Source organism: Mirounga leonina, unplaced genomic scaffold (genome assembly GCF_011800145.1).
Source record: "Mirounga leonina isolate KUSES-001 unplaced genomic scaffold, KU_Mleo_1.0 Mir_173, whole genome shotgun sequence".
Lineage (NCBI taxonomy): Eukaryota > Metazoa > Chordata > Mammalia > Carnivora > Phocidae > Mirounga > Mirounga leonina.
In genome coordinates this window covers 18,074,181-18,095,252 of record NW_023270447.1, presented here as the reverse complement: position 1 = coordinate 18,095,252, position 21,072 = coordinate 18,074,181, and the positions used below count along the sequence as shown (strand labels likewise).

At 42.7% G+C, this 21,072-nt stretch overlaps 1 protein-coding gene across 7 annotated transcripts in view; it reads right to left on the bottom strand.

The window, feature by feature from the left end:
• TGFBR3 (transforming growth factor beta receptor 3) overlaps positions 1-13,263 on the bottom strand; it is a 228,297-nt gene extending 215,034 nt beyond the window's left edge. For 3 of the 7 annotated variants that reach the window (XM_035018044.1, XM_035018045.1, XM_035018046.1), the window contains exon 1: positions 12,992-13,263. The gene's annotated coding sequence lies outside the window, so the exon portion shown is untranslated. The remainder of the gene's footprint in view (positions 1-12,991) is intronic. The other 4 variants (XM_035018047.1, XM_035018043.1, XM_035018048.1 and 1 more) reach the window with 2 other exon arrangements.
• Positions 13,264-21,072: the final 7,809 nt, after the last annotated feature.

The window sequence follows — 21,072 nt, the reverse complement described above, 5'->3', positions numbered from 1 at the left end:
CAAACTCCATGAACTCTACTCATTCCCCTCACCTCATTCTAAAAACCATTCTGATTAATCCCACCCACTGTGAACACAGTCTCCTTGACATTTTGTGTATAATTTGTTCCATGTTATCTTCTACTCAGAGCCGACCCAGAATGTTAGAAATAGAGAACATTCACTCCAGCCCTCTAATTTTACAGATTAGCAAACCAGGAATTAGAAAGGCTCGGTGACTGGCCCACCGTTACACAGCTAGTTAGTAGCACAGCCAAGACTTGTCCACATGCTGCTTTGTAATTATTCTGTGGTTGTTCGTGTTTTTATTCCACATTCCCCTTCTTATTTAGAGGCTAACACGTTGCTTTCCTCTTCCGACCCCACAAAATATCTCAGCTACCACCTACTGAGCACCTACTGTTTTTTTCACAATTTCTCATTTCATCCTCTCAACAACCCAACAAGACAGATATCCTTTACTCTATAGTGAGAAAAGTGAGGCTCCCAGACACTCAACCAGCCCTGGGCCACCAGCTGGTTAAGTCCTGGCACCAGCTTCTGAGCCCAGGTCTGCCTGATTCTCTTAACACTACAAACGGGAGCTTCTCCTCTATGGATGCCAACCAGGCCCTGCACAGACGGTCACCTTCTAGCTAGTGGGCAGCCTGATTCAATCCGACCTGAGGTAACTTATTTTGTTTTGAAACCAGAGAGGCAAGGCTCAATTAGTTTTATTTTACTTCATTCATTCACTCAATAAACATGTATTAGCACCTACCATGTGCCAGGCACTTGTTCAGGAAGCTGGGGACACGGCAGTGAACTAACATGATACTGTTTTCATGGAGTTTACCTTCTCATGGGGGAGAAAGACAACAACTTTGTAATGTGTCAAGTGATGGAAGTCATATGAAAGAAAAATAAAGCAGGTTAAGGAGAAAGAGTGTTGAGAGGACGGATGTTATTTTAGATAGGATGGTCATGGAAGGTGTGATGTTGTGATTTATAATGGAGAAATATATATTTGGTCTTCATCCCTATTTCCGGCACAAAGTTCCTAAAATCCCTGGAATTTCCTAAGTGATGACAGGAATAAAGGTGTCTTTTGTTGTGTTAATGAGGTGACCTCCAGACCCTACCTCAGAATAGGGCTGCTTACCAGGAGAACCAACCAGGTCATTAGAGGGTTGGACCTTTCAGTTCTTTTTCAGAGAGGAGCTAGAGGTTGACTCAATTGCCAATGGCCAAAGATTTTTATCAATCATGCCTATGAACACAACCTCTGTAAAAAAAACCCAAAGGATGGGGTTTGGAGAGCTGCCATGTTGGTAAATACATAGAGACTGGGGAGAGTGGCTTGCCCAGACAGCGTGGAAGCTCTATGCCCTTTTCCCACACCTTGCCCTATGCATCTCTTCCATCTGGCTGTTCCTGAGTTATAATCTTTTTTTTTTGTAAGATTTTATTTATTTGACAAAGAGAGAAGCAGTAGCAGTGAGAGAGGGAACACAAGCAGGGGGAGTTGGAGAAGGAGAAGCAGGCTTCCCACGGAGAAGGGAAACCGATGCAGGGCTCGATCCCAGGACCCTGGGACCATGACCTGAGCCGAAGGCAGACGCTTAATGACTGAGCCACCCAGGCGCCCTGCTGAGTTATATTCTTTTATAAGAAACCAGTAATCTAGTAAGTAAAATATTTTTCTGAGTTCTGTGAGCCGTTCTAGCAAATTAATCAAACTCGAAGAGGGGGTGGTGGGAACCTCCAATCTGTAGCCTGCGCTTGTGACCCCTCAAGTGAGAGGGCAGTCTTATGCAACTAAGCTCTTAACCTGTAGAATCTAAGGTTATCTCTCCAGGTAGATGGTAAATAGTGTCAGAACTGGCGGTGTTAGGGAAGATACCCCCCCCCACACACACACACACAGTGGAATTGGTTACCAGTTAGAGGGCCTGTCAGATGAGGTAGCATTTGAGCACAGGGGTGTGAGATAGAGCTAAGAAAGAAACGCATCCCAGACAGTGGGGATAGCAAGTGTAAAGACCCTGCAGGGAGTACACACTTGGTGTGTTTGCAGAGCAGACTACATACAGTACAGTATAGCGGTATGTGTGGGGACCACCCCCGGCCTACCTGGGTTCAAATTCCTGCCCTGCCTCTTCCTACCAGTGTAGCTGTGGGCAGCTTACTAAATACCTCCAAGTCTCAGCTATAAAGTAGAAATAATGATTCTATTTCCCTAATGGGGTTGTTATTAGAATTAAGTAAATTAATAACACACAAAGCACTTAATACCTAGTATGTTCTTAGATTTCAGGAAATGGTGGCTATGAATTTTAACTAGGTCATTGATAACATCGCCGTTCAAGACAATTTATTTTCAATTTGATAGTTTTGAATCCAAGGGTTAAATTACGCTGTTAGCTTTGTACATGGCCAATAACTTCCTCCTAAACCTTCGACTTCCTTAGCTGGGCTTCCTGTCCTGATGAGGAAGACTCTGTGGGAACCACACTGATGTTATCACAAAACGAGCAGGAGGCAAATCACTCTAACATCCCTGTTACGCTATTAGAGATTATACTCTTCATTCAATATAACCCCTACCCCCAAGAATCAGATGCTTCTTCAGAACTGTAATTTATTGTCCCTTGGATTTAAGTCATTGGTTTCATAAAACCGATCTCACCAGTCTTGACTCCTCACTAGCATCACTGACAGAAGCAGGTGGTAATTTCAACTGCAATCCTGTCTTGAGAAGGGTTAAAACTTCTCTTCAAAATTAGGACATAATTTAATTAAAAAAAAAAAAAACCCTTTCTCCATTGTCCTTTTGGCCTAAACTTAACGTTTCTTTTCAAAGAAATTAGAACATCAAAGCAAAATTCAAGAGTCATCTGGCCTGGCAGTCTCCAGACTGTTCCTTAGAGCACAGCCCTGAAGCAACTCAGGAAGGTACAGTGAGTGGCCCTGTGGATGGGCCCAGAGCCAAGGGAAGATGTCGGGGCCGCAGGGAAATTCTGCTCCTCTGCCCTATACCCTCTCCCCCTGCTCTTTTCTTTAATGCTATGTTTACTTTTCATCTATGCAACCCAATGGGTTAAAGGGCAAATCACAGGCAGAGAGAAACCACAGCAAGCCCAAGCCTGTGAGAGGTTAACTGGGAGTCTTCCCAAACCACTTGTAAGGCTGGGGAGAGCCCACGGTTGCTGTTTTCAGTCAGTTAAAAAGAGGTCAATGTTCTAGTATGACAGGTCTTGAATGAGGCTTTTTAAACATCAGATTCTCATCCTTTTAGACAGACCTGATGGTTTTCCCTTTGTAATGTCATAAGTATACATTTTACTGGAGCTATAAGAAATCCACAAGATCTTCTCATTCATTTATTCATCTAATAAATATTTATCAAGGGCCTGCTCCATAATAGCACTGCTCCAGGTACAGGGATTCAGTAGGGAACAAAACATAAAAATCCCTGCCCTCACGGAGCTTACCTTCTAGTCAAAGGAGACAAATTATAAACAAAATATATAACTATATGAGAGAGATAAATGCTAAGAAAACAAAACAGAGAAGAAGGAAAGGAAATATTTGGGGTCTTTGGTTTGGTTTGTTTCTTTGTTTGGGGTAAGGACCTACAGGAAGTGAACTCTGAAGATATGTAAGAGAAAAACATTCCAAGCAAAGGAAACAGCACGTGCAAAGGTTCTGAGACAGCATGTTTGGAATGCTCAGGAAAGAGCCAGCAGGCCAGGCCACTGGAGCACAGAGAGTGAACCAGACAGCACAGGAGTGAGGTCGAAAGAGGTAATCACCAAGGGAGTCATGGCTGGTTGTGTGCCACTTTACAGATCATTTTAAGGATTCTGGCTTTTACACTGAGAAAGATAGGAACATTAGAGTGTTTTAAGCAGAGCAATGACAGGATCTGACTTAGGCTTTGTCACGGTCATTCTGGCTACTGGGTGGAGTATACTGCAGAGAAATAAAGTAAGAAGAACTACTCCCCAGCTGTGTGATCTTGGGCAGGCCACCTAACCTCCTGGTACCTGGCTGTTCTCATCTTTAGAGGGACTTAAGGAGGATTATTTCTAACCACCACTCTAACCACTAAACTATGATTCTGAGTTTATGTCCTTTGCATTTTCTATACAGTTACAGTTTATATCCACTGGAAGCCTCATCTCTCCCCAAACCTTTCACTGAAGTAGACCTGAGTTGAGGAATTCAATTTGACAATATACATTATAGGCCAAGCCCATCCCACACTTTCAGGATACAGAGATGATGAGACTCAATCCTACTCTAGGAAAGTCCACAATCTCGCAGAGAAAGAAAGTGAGTTCTCAGGAGGTAGCAGAAGTCCTGTAAGAGAAACTAAGGGAAGAAGCAACTAACCCACCTGCCAGGTCTGTGTAGCTTCACCACAGACACTGACAACAGAGAGAGAGAGAGAGAGCCTGGATGAGTAAGCAAGAGACCACCAGAGAAGGGAAGCGGGGGATGCTAAAGGAGAGAGAAGTACAAAAGCAACAGAGCATGAGAGCACGAGACATGCTCTGGAAACCATAAGGACTCTAGTATGAGCATAGTGAGGTTCAGGGAGAAGTGGAAAGAGAAACGGCTTGAAAAAGCAGGTTGAGGCTACACTGTTAATAACTGGACATCTCGTGCCAAGGATAATGGAACAGCAGTGACTTTTAAAATACAAGAAATGGGGCACCTGGGTGGCTCAGTTGGTTAAGCGACTGCCTTCGGCTCAGGTCATAATCCTGGAGTTCCGGGATCGAGTCCCACATCAGGCTCCCTGCTCAGCGGGGAGTCTGCTTCTCCCTCTGACCCTCCTCCCTCCCTCTCATGCTCTCTGTCTTTCATTCTCTCTCTCTCAAATAAATAAATAAAATCTTTTTAAAAAATTTTAAAAAAAATACAAGAAATGAAAACACAGATCTGTGTTTTAGAAGGTACCAACCAAAATGGATGAATAATGGGAGAGAGAGATGTTGAAGCCAGGAAAACTAACTGGAGGACCTGTGCAGTAATGCACGGGAGACGATGATTTGGAAATGGAGAAAAAAAGGTCAGCTGAGATCTGCTAAAAAGGTAAGCCACATGTGACTGGTGTTACTCAGGTCAGGGAAGTAAGCAGAAGGAAGTTTAGTGTGCCTGAGGCTCCTCGCTTGCTAACTGGTGCCATTTACTGACGGAGGAAATGAAGGATTGCGACTGGGGACCACAGAGAAAGAGCATGTTGGGTTTGGGACTTGGTTTTAACAGAAAGACCTACAAAACAACCAGGTAGCTGCTAGAAATAAGGGTATGAAATATAAAACTGGAAGTTACTGGCAGAGACGTGGCCACTGAGGCATGGAAATATGAACGACTAAATGTAAACTGAGAAGAGAAGGGAAAGGGAAAATATAGAACATCAGAGAATGCCAGCACGTAGTGATCAAGCACTGGAAAAGAAACCTGAAGAGAGATGGGGAAGGAAAGGGGAAAACCTGAAGTAGCTCCAGGGAAATTAAGATGATTAAACATGGGGAAAAGACAAGAGTTAAGCAGCAAAGGCCCCCCCGAGAGAGGACAATGGAGATAGATGCTGACTGAAAGCAAGCACGAATTTCGCACTTTGCACCTTTTCTAGCACCTTGATATGTCTTGGTATGGTGGGTGTGGGAGCCTGCCTGCAGCAGGCTGAAGAGTTTAACAGGAGGTGAGAAGAAATGAGCCAAAAGCCAAACACCACTAGCCCCAACAGATGACCTTGTTACCAAAGATTCTGTACCATGAGGAAAGTTTTATTCAATACTCTGTGGAGGTGTAAGGTGTGAGAAACAGGAACTAAGATCTGCTGGGGGTGATCTTCTGGCAGCGGAAAGGAGATTTCTTAGTTAACACCTGGCTCTCACAGGACCACTAATCCTGAAACTAGCCACAGGCATTCAGAAAGCCTAGGTGCTTCTGACAAGTGATGAGGACACGAGATGCACCCACACATCCAACTTCCAGTTAGGCTTCTCACACCAGCATCCCTAGCCTTTCTTCACCAGCAGAGTAATGCTCAGCAGCAGGGACCACATTTCCATCTGAGTAAGGTAAAAAGTGTAACAAAAACCCCACAGCACCGACTACCTGGTATGATGCTGGGAGTCCATAACCAGACACCTTTGGGACTGGAAAAGGCTTTACCAAAAACACCAGCCAGTGTCAGCAGAATCTGCCTGACTACTCTTCTCTTTGCTCTCTGAGAAACAAAAAGGAGCTGAGGGAGGAGTTTTTAATCCCAGATTTATTCTTAATTTCCGATACAAAACACTTGAGAAAAATTTGAAAGCCAATCAGAAAGACTAACAGATTTTTTTTAAATGTGCATCTACAGTCCTTTCTCCTTTACCCTCTACAAAAAAGCAACCCAACCCCCAAATGATCATTTTCCTTGGCTTGATTTCCCTATTTTTGTGATATATAATTGGAAACAGACTGCTTGTTCCTGGCTTCAGAGAACAGGATCTTTGGGGTTACAGGAGTTGCCAACTAGAGAACCTCGGCCTTAGCAAAGTTTCTTTTGCAAACCTTTTACCTATATACCTACTTAAAATATATCTTAATTCCAAAGAAAACACTTAAATCCCTCGTTATTATACAAAAGTGCATTTTGTCCTAATGAATTAGATGCTACCCTCCCTTTTCTACATGGTTAAGCTAAACAGAATCCTGCTTTGTGTTTAGTTATCTCCCGTTTGAACATCACCAAAAGCCCTACACCCAGCAAGGTATCTAAATGGAATGCTTTCTGGAACTATTTTGGAGAATTTAGTAGGACAAGTTCTACAGGAAACCTTATTAGCCCACACACTAAATGAAATTAAAATCTTGAATATCTTAGAAAGCAACAACTCTAATAATGAAATAAAGGACGCCACAAACTGAAAAAGGCATAAATACAAAAAAAAAGTGAAATGTGAAGTGTATCAAGTAGGTCTTCCTTCCCCCGGCTCCAAAAACATGATGCATCCAATGGTTGTGCAACAACTGTAATGGATGAATATGATGAATACAAAAGAAAAAGATAGGTGTGTCTTCACAAAGTTGGTTGTTATCCTAAGTAATTTTTTCATGATTCAGAAGGTATATGATGAATACATGACAGGTAACAATCTCTATAAAGACAGAAGAATAAGAAAACTAAGGAATGTCTGCTCAGAAAGGCTTTGACAAAAAGAGACAGACCAGCAATAGTAAAGATGCCCATTTAGAAGATCAGAAACTTCTCCCACACATATAGGGAAGACCTTACAATGTAATAATGCAAGATGTATGTAATGAGTCAATGGTGCTTTCCCTCAAAGTTGAAGTTAATTTGCCAGCCAACTATACGAAGTCTAATATAACAAAATGAGACCTTTATTCTTTATGGACACTCAGAAGAGAGTTTTGTGTTTGAGTATGTTTTGTTCTAAAGGAAAAATAAAAAAGAGGTAACTCATAACAACACAGGCAGTGCCACACAAAAGACACAGGGCTTTGAGATTGGAATCTAAATATTTTACTTAAAATAACCTTCCAATTATATATATACATTTATATATATATATATATATATATATATATATATATATATATATATATGCCACCTTCTGCTCCAGCAATCATCATACAGTTAATTGCAAAATGAAATTTGCAAATAGGCACCAGTGTATTTTTGCATCCAATGACCAATTTCATACTGTCAAAACACATAAATCACTAAAAATGCTAACAGAATTATACTCCCAAAAGGGAATCTTTTCACACACCAAACTGAAATTGAGCATTCATCAAGTTTCCGTTAATAAAATAGTAAATAAGAATTTAAAAAAAGAAATCCAAAGTTCTGCTCAACCGTCCACCTGGTCCATTTGGTGTTCTTACCCATTAGTGGTGGTTAGTCATCAGACGTATAAAACCGCAGACCTTCTTCCAGGGGAATCCAATCAACAGGAAAGCCCAGGGACTAGTATTATAAAGACTGTTTTCTAAAGATCATTTTTTCAAGGACTAATCAACTTAAATGTGTTTTTACAAATGTTCCATCTGCAATTTCACACAAAATCCTGACCTTCAGCATGTACCAGGGAAACGAATTATGTACTTGGAAGGACAAACAAGCAGATCCTTCTTCCTCTGCAAACAGCGCCCCATTCTGACCCCCTTTCCCCTGGAGTGCAGTGTCCAAGAGATAGGGAGAGTATACGCTTCTGTATTACCATCCTTTTTCATAAAGTAAAGATAGAGATAACATTTTAGATTTAATTATAAGTTATTACTGCGGCAACAATTTAACATTAAATCCTAAAAATGAACTTTGCCACACTCTATTCTAATTCAGAGTCCTCTTGCCAGACTTGAAAAAAGTTTCAGCACAAACGTCAGTATTAATCTTTTTTTTCCTATGATTACCTTAAGCAGGAGATATCAGGATGGCCTAAGGGCATGACTCTAGGGCTTTTATTTCAGACTTTCAGTAATAATCTCAATTTTAAAAGGTACCATGCCTTGTAAGTATACCCTTAGTTATCCTCTTATTAAGTCTTGAAGTTTGACCTAGAAAACTAAAGAATAAAAAATGCATAAGGGCCAAATCAGAGTGGTCTCAAGCAGAATGTTTACAAATGTTGTTTCAGACACTAAATATTGCACACATCTTAGTTGAGAGATAAAAATCACTACTCTCCTTCTGAAAGAAGGAAAAATGCTCGGAAATCTGTGCTAAATTTTAAGCAAGGACTTTTCAAACAGAGAAAATAAAGCTCAATGTCACTTAACAAACGTTCTATTTCAAAAGATAAAAAACAAGAAATCTAGAAATGGACAGAGCCCAGGAAATGAACCTAGATCATTTTTTATAAAGTCCTTCCAAGCTGTGTTGATTTATTTCAGCTTGACTAGAAACCAAACAAATTAGTTTGTGTTTTATGAAAAAGAGACAATGCTACCATTCCAAGTGTTAACTCTGAAGATGTGAAACCAGAGAAATTACTGCCATGGATCTTGGTGCAGTAATTTTCTTTCAAAGCCACAAAATCTCTTACTGAAATTGTTCAAGGCTCACTGTTATTTGTGGAAGGCTAGCTTTTCATATCACCTAGATTCGCTCTTTTACATTCCAAACTGTCCATATTTCTAGAGGTGATACAAGATTACTTACAAGTTACAAAGTCCCCTAGAAACATTTACTTACTTGAGTTATGCAAATTTCAAAAGGTAGTTAATATTAAGTTTCAAAATTTCAAAAGTTAAAAATCACAAGGAAAATGCTCCAATGTACAAAACAAAAGTGATAAAAATCATTTTCAAATAGCTGTTAAGAGCAAAAAAAGAAAAGGGGGAAGATTAATTCCTTTAAGTCTTAAAAAGAATAGGACAATACCTTCTTTTAAGCAAACCAATCCTGTCAATCTATAAAGGCTTGCCAAGACAAAGCCTTAGGAAGCCTTAAGGCATCTTGGCCCCCTGCTATCAGAGGCTGGAAAGAGGACAGCTAATTTGCCAAACTCCAAGACCAGGAACCAGAAGTCTATTAGGGGTAGGGGGCTGAAAAATGTTTGCTGAAGAGTATGAACTATATCAGAGCATGGAAGACTAAGTTAAATCCTAAATAAGATGCTACCCTGAAGTAACTTTTGCAATGCTGAGACTGAGAAAGAAGGGACTAAATTTGAAAGTTATTTTTTAAAAGGATCCACATGACCCTAGCTTGCTAAATGAAATAAAGTCAAAACTACCTGATACACAAGAAACAAGAAAGGAAACTAGCCTACAAAACTGCAGGCAAAGACTGAAAACCTTTTTTAAAACTCAGTTTCAGGGGCGCCTGGGTGGCTCAGTCGTTGAGTGACTGCCTTCGGCTCAGGTCACGATCCAGATCTAGCCCCGCATCGAGCCCCCGCATGGGGCTCCCTGCTCAGCGGGAAGCCTGCTTCTCCCTCTCCCACTCCCCCTGCTTGTGTTCCCTCTCTTGCTGTGTCTCTCTCCATGAAATAAAATAAAATCTTTCAAATAAATAAATAAATAAAACGCAGTTTCAGAGGCACCTGGGTGGCTCAGTCGGTTAAGTGTCTGCCTTCCACTCAGGTCATGATCCCAGGGTCTGGGGACTGAGTCCTGCATTGTGCTCCCTGCTCAATGGGGAACCTGCTTCTCCCTCTCCCTCTGCTTGCCTCTCCCCCTGCTTGTGTGCGCACGTGTTTTCTGTCAAATAAATAAATAAAATCTTTAGAAATAAATAAATGAAACTCAGTTTCACTGTTTTTCCAAGTATGTTAATTCTTAAACAATGCTTGTATTATATTTACAAGAATGAGTGTCTATAGACACTTCACACTTCTACTAGACAAGTATGATACTTCTGAACTATTACTATTTACTAAAATATAAGCCTCTGAAGAATGCCTAGAATTGCTGTTACTTAGGATAACAATCCCTCATTATCTTGCACTTGGAAGATGTTGATGAGGAATGATAATGACAGGATTATAAGTACACCATCCTCCCTGAGAACAAATTCACTACATCCCATTTTCTACAAAAGACAAATGAGGATCATTACAAAAAGATTCACAATGGATCTCTTTGGACTCCCAGTTCTCCTGGGAGAACTTGAAATATTATTCAAAGTGCACAAAATTACCTTACATACACTTAGGGAAAACAAACGGAGAAAATGACTTGTGAGTATATTTAATATCTGTCCAGCCACCAGAGTTCTTGACATATGTCCAACATATAGGGCTGGTCCTCAAGGTCATTCTTATTGTAATCAGTTGAAATTAAACCCAGTTTTCCAATGTAAACTCAGAAAGCAATCTGGTGATTTTGCTAGATAAAGCCACAACGTTTCCCGTTTCTGAAATGTATGTTTGACACCCTAAAAACTGGTTTAAGTGCCTGATAGACATCAATGGTGTGCTATACTCCCCCTGTTGGCTGATACTCAAAATAACAATGGATTCCCCAGGGGTTGCCTTTGAAGGGCTGGGGTTCAAAAGTAAGTTGGTGATTTTTATATTTAAAAACATGAGCTGGATCAACAGTTGTTAAGCAAAGCTGCCATATAATGGTCCGATTCCATCAAAACAGGAAAAATTAAAGTTGACAAATGACAAAGACAAACTGAAGGGCTGAAAATATGCTGAAGCCTTGAAACACTAAACAATGCAGAATTAAAAGCCAAAAGCAGAGAACACCAAGAAACAGAGCAACATCCTTTAACTGACACAATGGCATGAAATCAATTTCATTTTAATAGCCCTTAAGGGGGTAAGAATTATTTCCCTGCCTCCTGTGCCAACCCCAAGCTGTTTCCTAAGGAAGCCAAGTAACTCTGACGATGTGTAGAGAATAAAAGAAATTAAGAATAAAGATTCATATTAATACCAATCAGGGTTCTGTTTTTAATTACTTGGATCCAGTTTCAGAGCTGTAATGCAGCACCCCAATAAGTACATCACCTAAATTAATTACAGATACCTTATTCCTGTTTCAAGGGATATGTCCAACTAAAATGGGAAGCTGAACAACAGCAGAAGACCCTGGGCTCACTGCACACAAATCTGGCTGCACCTCCTGCACTCGGTGACTAAGCTAGCTCTGAAGCCAGAACAGAAAGTTATGTTGCTAGAGCAAGTAACTAACCTCTATAGTCTCATCTGTGAAATGGGGCTAATAGTGTTTTAACCACAGAGTGGGTGTGAGGTTTAAGTGGTCCGCAAGGCACATAGGAGAGTGACACAGTTTGGGCTCAGTAAACGTTAGCTATTATTACTCAAGAAAAATAGCTGATTTCACAGTGAAATAACCGTTGGCAGCCTTAAAGTACCATTTCAGGAAAATTAAAAGGTCTTGACATGTGCTTCGTTACTTATAGACTTCTTTCCACCCAAACCGCTCACTTTTCTTCTAAGGGAGATGTTCAGAAAACGCATGGTTCCCCATCTCAGGCTGTCACTCTACCATCCTTTACCCTCTTTGCTCTTTTCCCATCACCTCTGGGCTCAGGACAAGCTGCTCTAACACTCGTGTAGCGCTTGCTCGGTGCCAGGCACTGTTCTAGTTACTTCACATATTAATATATTCAATTCATTCAATTTTCACAGTGACTTTATGAGACCCATTATTATTCCCATTTCACAGCTAAGGAAATGAGCGATTTTCTTCTCTCAGCTCTTTTAGTACACACTAAATCCATTAAGTTCCACGGTGCCAAGGTAATTCACGCTTGACAACGCCGGCTCCCTACCCTACGTGATTCTGGAAAGTGGGCAAATGCCCTAATAATAACAAGTCTGCAAGCAGATTCTTCTAGCAACAGCCCAAGATTTCCAGTTTGCTCTAATCAAATGAACATGCTAAGAGAAGCCTTCAAACTGACCTGGGTAATGGGCTAATCTGTTAACGGGGAGCGCTCTCTGCGGGGCTCCGGGCGGCAGCGATCCGCGCCGCCAGCACAACACCCGGAGGGCGCCCGCTGCGGGGAGCGCAGCTCCCGTCGGTGCGCGAGTCCCAGGGCGCAGCCTCCGCAACGGCAAATGAGTGCAAACCCACAACAAACCTTTCCCACCGACGCTGTCACGCGCCCAGATGGCAGTGGCCCGCGCGCCCCGCGGGGGTCGGAAGAAACCGCGGGGAGGAAGAGCGAGGACAGGCGTGGAGGAGGAGGCGTCTTCCCCAGGACAGCGCATCGCCCCGAGCGCTGCCCACCCGACCCAGGACGGCCGCTCCCCACGCACCGCGGGCCACGGGTCCTGGCTCCTCCGAGCGTAAACACTGCTGGACCAACACGGCCCTCCCAAGCCCGGGGGTCCGGGCGGCCGGTGCGACCCCGGCCGCGAACAGGCACGGAGCCTCGCGCAGCGCCCACAGGCACCGCGCAGCCTGCAGAGCCCGCGGCCGGAACGCGCGCAGGGCTAGTGGCGCGGCCAGGGGCGTCCCGGCGCGGGCTGCAGCGCCGCGGGGCCGGGCCCGCACGTACCTCGGAGGCGGTGTGTCAAGCGGCGATCCACCCGCCGCAAGTTGGAGGAACGTTTCCCCGCCCAGCGCTCGGCGGCCGCGAGCTCCGGCAGCTGCTGCGCCGCGGCACAACTACGCCATCCGGACCCGCCGGGACTTTCACCTCCTGCAGGGAGCGCCAGGAATCGCCCAGGGAAAGTGGCCGGGCACGAGGGCCGCCGATTTCCCTCTCTCACTCACTGGGAAGAGGAAAGCGCCGCTCGGCGTCCCCGAAACCCTCGATTACCCCCATCGGGCCGACGCAGCGCACTCGCTCTCCCTCACACACACACGCGGGCGGGGACGGGCAGGGCGCCACAGCAATCAGCGCGCGGGGGGAAGGGCGCTCCGCCGCCGCCGCCCCACCGAGGGCTCCGCGCGGCGGAGAAACTCCTCCTCCCGCCGCCCGCCTCCTCTCTCCTCCCCCTTTTCCTCCCCTGCTGATGGATGAGTCCCGAGCGCCGCTGGAGCCAGCGTTTCCCTCCGGGCTGAGGAGGGAGGGAGAGAAGGAGCACGGAGAACTGCGGGGCTGCTGCGCGCCCGAGGTGGGGCGGCGAGTGGGTGTCTCAGGCCAGGGGGCGGTGGGGACGCGGACGCCAGCTGCACGGATCCGCTCCCTCAAACTGCGTCCTTGAACTTTCCAGGTCTCTGGAGGCGTTGGGTTTTTATTTGGTTTACCTCAGTCTTGATAATAAAAATTCTAAATCCTCCAGTAAACTGATCACACCCTCTTGCCCACTCCTTAGCAAGGCCCCCCACACACACACACACATACACACACCTGTACACATTCATCCTGTCCCTGTTTGTCTTTCCCACCCCTAATCCTGCTTATCTCAAGATGCACTCTGATGGTGGGCGTCAGTGGGGTCTTGCCTCCTCCTCTCACAGCGGAGAACGCCTTCCCCAGCCCTTCTCCCTGCTCGCTAAATAAATTAATACAAATAAAGGAGCTAGGTCAGCTTTACCGGCGTCACCCTAACTTCGGCGCGACGGAAACGAGGGTGCAACTTCTGCGTACCTACCTGTGCCTGTGAACTGCCCATTGGACGAGTGACGAATGCAGTAAGCAGAACGCCACTCTGATACTCGTGCTTACACCTCGTTTTTCTATTAAACGACATCCTTAAGTCACAGGACACTGTTTTACCAACGGGCTGGTGAAATGATCATGTGCTGAGAGATTTCTGAGACTGCACTTCCAGTTGGACAAACAACTTAAACTCTCCGAGGCTGTTTTCTCCTCTGTAGAGCGAGGAACTTGGCCTAGGAGACCTCTCCCAGCTTTAAAGTCCTAGGCCCTTAATATACTGGAATGGAATAGAGAGGTTTCTTATACTATTGCTTATATTATTAGTTGGAAAGTTACTCCATTTCCCCACTTTGAGAAAAGAAGTATTTCTTACCCTCTTTCCCTTGTACCTATACAGAGGGAATCCAGGAGATACTTTCATAAAGGTCAAATCATCTTTGATTACCTGGCTTACTTTAAAAACCTCCTCAATGGACCATTCCTTCCTTACCAATATTTATTGAGCACCTACTGCTTGAGAGGGTTGAACTAGGCCTTGGAGATATACATAGCCATGATACCCTGAAGGCAAAGCAGTCTAGGTGAAGTTAGCCTCAGTTTTGATATAGTCTCTCTAGACTTAAGGCCTTAGATTTCTCATAGACTCAAATTACATAGTATTCATGCCTCACACGGTCAAATTTTAGTTTCAAGCGCAGACATGAACACTTGAATTGGGTGTGAATATCTAATCCTACATTTAAACGTATCAATCATGTTATGACTTTCTAATTTCTTTTTTTTTCAAGTTTTTTTTTTTAAAGATTTTATTTATTTATTTATTTGAGAGAGAGAGAAACAGCATGAGAGGGGAGAGGGTCAGAGGGAGAAGCAGGCTGCCCGCTGAGCTGGGAGCCTGATGTGGGACTCGATCCCAGGACTCTGGGATCATGACCTGAGCCGAAGGCAGTTGCTTAACCAACTGAGCCACCCAGGCGCCCCTCAAGTTTTTTTTTTAAAGTAAACTCTACCCTAACTCTACACAACTTTGAGATCTCATGCTCTACTGACTGAGCCAGCCAAGCATCCCAAGGCTTTCTAATTTCTAAATAAAATGGCATGGTAGAAGAAGAGAGAGAGAAAAACCAAGTCCTAAGTAACTTAATTCTTAGTAGTGTCTTGCCTTTGAAGAGTGAAATGACTATTCACAATGGAGCCAGATGCTCAATAATGTAACTATCAACATCTATTGAACAATTACTCTGTGCCAAGCAGAGTCCAAAACATTCTATACATGTGAATATATTTACTCCTCACAGCTCTATAAGGCTATATGCAAACTGAGGCCCATGTACAAACCTACATATATGCTAAGGCCTTATAACTTGTCACAATAGCATAGCTAATAAGTGGGAGGTCCAGGATTCAAACCCACATCCATCTAGTTCTGAGCCCAAGTCTTCAACCAGCAGAGCATACTGCTCCCGAAAGCTTTACATATTGGCAAAATGAAAAGTTTGAGGGATTTGGGGCTGGTTGGGTTCTGGTGTGTGTGTATGTGTGTGTGTGTTTTGTTTTTTGGGTTTGTTTGGTTTTATTTTGGGGGGCAAACATCTTTAAAATTCAGGGTTATTTAATTAGTTCAGCAGTTTAAATAGATGATATGGAAAAACACAAGAAATTATATAGGTAGTTACAAAACTGACAATGTCTAGAGGTATTTTCTCTTCAAATCTTTACAGTAATAATGTGATATTATTTTCATAAATCCAGAAACCAGAGGGGCGCCTGGGTGGCTCAGTTGGTTAAGCGACTGCCTTCAGCTCAGGTCATGATCCCAGGGTCCTGGGATCGAGTCCCGCATCGGGCTCCCTGCAGAGCAGGGAGCCTGCTTCTCCCTCTCCCACTCCCCCTGCTTGTGTTCCCCCTCTCACTGTGTCTCTCTCTGTCAAATAAATAAATAAAATCTTTAAAAAAAAAAAAAAATCCAGAAACCAGAAACATTGAGCAAATAAACATTTTAAAATAAACATTTTTGGTTCCCCAGCAAAGTTCTAAAAAAATGATTCCCCTACCTTTTATTAAGGGCAATATTAACTGATTTGGGAGGAATGAATCCTCTCCTTTCATTGGTTATGAATTAGGACTGCTTCCAAGTTATAGTATTTGTCACCATAATATACAAGATTCCTTTGGTCCAAGGTGGTGTCTTGCTCATTTTTTCTGAAATTTTTCAGAAAGAATTATAAGTAGAGGGCTGAAATAAAGAGGTGCACTTTATCACACTTGGAAAAAAATGTGTGATAGCCAGAGTCTCAGTAATTTACTGAGGCTGTGTTTCTCACAAGGAACCTCCCCTCCTACAGGTGCAGAACTGTTCATTTTATGAGGACTCATATTTAGTGACCTATCTCCAGATACTGTTGATTAGCAGACAACTGAACAAATTCATACTAACCTGTTTATGTTCCTTACAGAAGCAAACACCTCAAATTTCTGAAAAACTGTATCATTAGAAAATCATTTGGTTTTTCTTTTTTAACAGGTCCTCATATAGTACTTCGCACATGCTTTGCACTTGACAAAGTCTAACTCACTAAATCCTTATAATAGCTCTAGTATCCTCATTTCACAGATTAGAAAACATGAAAAGAGAACTCAAGTAACTTGTCCAAAGTCACACAACCAGCAAGTGGCAGAGCCAGGTCCCCTGGCCCCACAGTCTGCTCTGAACGTCCACTTTGGGCTGCAACAGGTCAAAGACAGCCTCCTTCCATGCATAGAGAGAGTCTTATTTCTTTAGGCTCAATTCTTTAAAAGTTTCAAAAGATAAAAACAAAAGTTTGTGTAGGAGAAATATTACCCACTACCACCACATAAAAATAGATTACTTTCACCCAGTAAAGGGGAGAAGGGACCTAACTTTAAAGGTTGTCTGAAACAGCCAACATCTTGGAGGCAACTGCATAACTATTCTTAAGAATGTGTGACAGAACATGAACCAAATGTTCCATAGTGTTGTGACAGGATACTGGTCTACGAACGACAATATGTGCTCCTATTTTCTCCTTGGTTGACTATTACTACAGACAGATTTACTACTTTATTTCTAAAAATCGCCTATAAAGATTCCAATTCATACCTACAGGTGTTTTCTATAGCAACATAATCTAAAGCCACATTTTCTATATCTATACCCAAGATTAGAATTTGGTTTTCGCTGGCGAAATTTGTGGCTGGCCAATTTCAAATTAATGAGGAAAACGTACTGTCAGATGAACCTGCATGCAGAGCAGAGCCCAAAACAGACACCTGATTCAGGCCTGAGGGATGCCTCAGAGAATTTAGAAATAAAAATCCAAAGCAAATTCCCTTAGAGTAACCACAGAGTTCCTGCAAACTTATCATTTCCTGTGCTGGTGCAGGAACCTCCAATGGAGGCTTCCACAATGCACCTTCAATTTCCCCCTCGGTAGGGCTTCTGACAAAGCAGGAAACCTCACACCATTTCAAAGTAACAGCACCCCCCCCCCCCAAGATCCCTGTGGTCTTAGCTCCGTAGGGGATGTGGCAGACTGCCTGCTCCCCCTGTCTCAGGGAGCAGGGATTTCAGAGGGAAGACTTCACCCTGGCCCCCACCTCCATGGCTGCCCTGTGGAGAACTTTTGTTTTAGCCTGGAGAAGGAAAAAAAAAAAAAAAATACAAACCAGGACATGTTATTTTATGTGGGAAACCAAAAAAAGACAAGGAGCACCCAGGACATATATTAGTATCTGTGAATATTACAAATTTCATCACCTTCATTTTGACAAATACAAGAAGCTACTAAAAATACCCAAATTTTTTTAAATACCCAAATTTTAAAATTATTATTGCTATTGTTATTGACCTTCTGTTATTACTGCTGTTATTATTGAGCACTTACTCTGTGGAAGGCCTTGATTTAAGTTTGGCCTTATAAAATTCATTTCCAAACATATTTTGAAAATGGGTATTTCCATGTATTCATTACAAAATTACTTGTTATACATTTTTTTAGGTCACTCACTATTCTTTTAATATGTAATCTAAGCAGGAGAGTTTCTCAACTGGGTTCTGCAGACACATTCTTTTGATTTCAGTAATGAGTTCAAGAAGAAGTTTGTTTTCATTTTGTATTTTTGTTTTAATGATAATGACTTTAGTTTTCTTAAGTCAGTGTTTTTCAAAGTGGGAAACTTATTCCCAGAGGTACCTGAGAATTTTTTCTTTAAAAAGAGTCTTTACATTGTTAACATTTGAGAAATGTGTTATAAAATATTTAATTAAAATTTCCTTTAAAGTTTCCCCAGTTTACTCTTACAATTTATGCTGCTTTCTGGAAGACATTAGTTTCTTTCATGTTCCAAAATCCAACCAATATTCACTGAAATTTGCTAAGCCATATTAAGTGGTAAAAGATATAGAGGTGACAGGAAATATAATAAAAAGATAACTAAGGAACAAAAAAATATTACATGTTAACTATCAAATGTGACTGTAAGTGCTAGGAAAAATGAGATGTTCAGAGCAAGGTAAGAAGTGAGCTGAGGATTCAGCGGATGCAGACAATTGAAAGACCATTCTGAACAATGACAAAGGAATGCAAAGCCTATAAAACAGGAGTGCCTGAGAGATTGGTCCTAAGAAAGATGCTAGAATAAGAATGGATTATTCACTTTCCTGTAAGAGACTATAAGGGCCTCACAGTCCTGTTTCCATCAGTCCCCATGAGAAATCCAAGGCTTCTTGGCCGCCTGAGTGGCTCAGTTTGTTGAGCAACCATCTCTTGGTTTTGGCTCAGGTCATGATCTTGGGGTCCTGGGATCAGGCCCCACGTCAGGCTCATGTCAGCCCCATGGTGGCTCTGCCCTCAGCGGGAATTCTGCTGGAGATTCTACCTCCTTTCCCTCTATTACTCCCCACCCAACTCATACTCTCTCTCTCTAAAATAAATAAATAAATCTTAAAAAAGAAAGAAAGAAAGAAAGAAAGAAAGAAAGAAAGAAAGAAAGAAAGAAAGAAAGAAAGAAAGAAAGAAAGAAAGAAAGAAAAAGAAAGAAAGAGAAAGAAATCCAAGGCTTCTAAGTCATTGCTTATCACCTGGATTCTTAACATCATATGGCTCTCAACATCCCCTAACTTTTTTTTTTTTTAAGATTTTATTTATTTATTTGAGAGAGAGAATGAGAGAGAGAGAGCACATGAGAGGGGGGAGGGTCAGAGGGAGAAGCAGACTCCCCGCTGAGCAGGGAGCCCGATGCGGGACTCGATCCTGGGACTCCAGGATCATGACCTGAGCCGAAGGCAGTCGCTTAACCAACTGAGCCACCCAGGCGCCCTCAACATCCCCTAACTTAATTCAATCTTTCTCCCTTTCTCAACTTCCAGTTTGTCGTCTGAGATTTATGACAAATTAACAGTAAAATCCCATATTCTGCCTCTGGAAAACTCTGGGCCCTCAGTTCTTTGACTTTTTCCTTTCCAGTGACCAGCTTTTCCACCCTACTGCACTTGCTTACTACCATGATAATGTCCGGGTCTTTTCATCAGAAATAACTGCTCCACCTCTCGAATCTCAGTTTCTTTCTTTCTTTCTTTCCTTTTTTTTAAGTTTTATTTATCTATTTGAGAGAGAGAAAGAACATAAGTAGGGGGAGCGGTGGGGAGGGAGGAGAAGCAGATTCCCCACTGAGCTGAGAGCCCGATGATGCGGGGCTCAATCCCAGGACCCTGAGATCATGACCCCAGCTGAAGGCAGATACTTAACCGACTGAGCCACCCAGGCACCCCCCAAATCTCAGTATCAAGCATTCCTCTCTGACCCCCAGTCTTTACTGTTCCAACTCATGCACTCTAGTATCTTGGCTCCAACAATTCTAATGATCCCCACCAGAATCTGTAACCCATTATCCCTACCACTTTTTCACCGTCCACAACCATGAGTGATCTCACTTTAAATTTAAGACCACAGTGCTCAATGGGTTCTTAATGCCGCTCAGCAATCCGACTATGTTTTCCTTATGAGCTCAGTCTCTTATTCTCCAAGAGGTTATTTTATTTCTCCTCCTCTTTCCTCAAATCTTCATACCTTCCACCCTCTACTTGAACTCAATTGATGACTTTGCTTCATATTTTACTAAGAATATTGAAGAATATTGAAGCCTTCAGAAGAAAATATCCTCACCTTCCAACCCCCACATCTGCCAATTTATCTGTGTCTATTTGTCTCTGTTCTGATTTCTTTCTTTTTACTCTGCATGAATTGGTCCTCCTCCATCTGCACACTAGATTCCATTCCTTCAACTACTGAATGACTTTCATCCTGTAGTAATTCCTTTCACCTGTATCCTCAGATTTCTCTCTCATATCATTCCCATCAACTTACAACTTTCAAACATACTATAATGTTTCTGATTTTAGAAAATCTTACTCAACCCCACATACGCATCTCACCCCCATTTCTCTACTCTTATAGTAAAACTCCTCAAAAGGGGGTATCTGTATTTGTTGCCCATGCTTCTTTACCCACCATTTCCTCCTCAACTAGCTCCAATCAGATCCTACTCTGGTCAAGGTCACCCTGTGGCCAGACCAGTGACAAATCCTCACTTTTCATCTTACTTAACCACTCAATAGCTTATGACCCAGGAGCTCACTCTCTCTTCCTTGAGACATTTTATTTGGCTGCAGGGACATGAAGCATTAGTGGTTTCCCTCTTACTCCACTGGCTGATCCTTTTATGCTGGCTCCTTGTCTTGCTCCCAGAACCTAAATGATGGCTTGTCCAAGGGTAGGGTCTTTGATCTTCTTTTCTTCTGTTGAGACTCTCAAAGTGTTATCATCTAGAATCATCTCTTTAAGTATATCTACACATTGTTGATTTTCAAAATTTTATCTCTAGGGCGCCAGGGTGGCTCAGTTGGTTAAGTGACTGCCTTTGGTTCAGGTCATGACCCCTGGGGTCCTGGGATCGAGTCCCGCATCGGGTTCCCCCTGCTCTGTGGGGAGCCTGCTTCTCCCTCTCTCTCT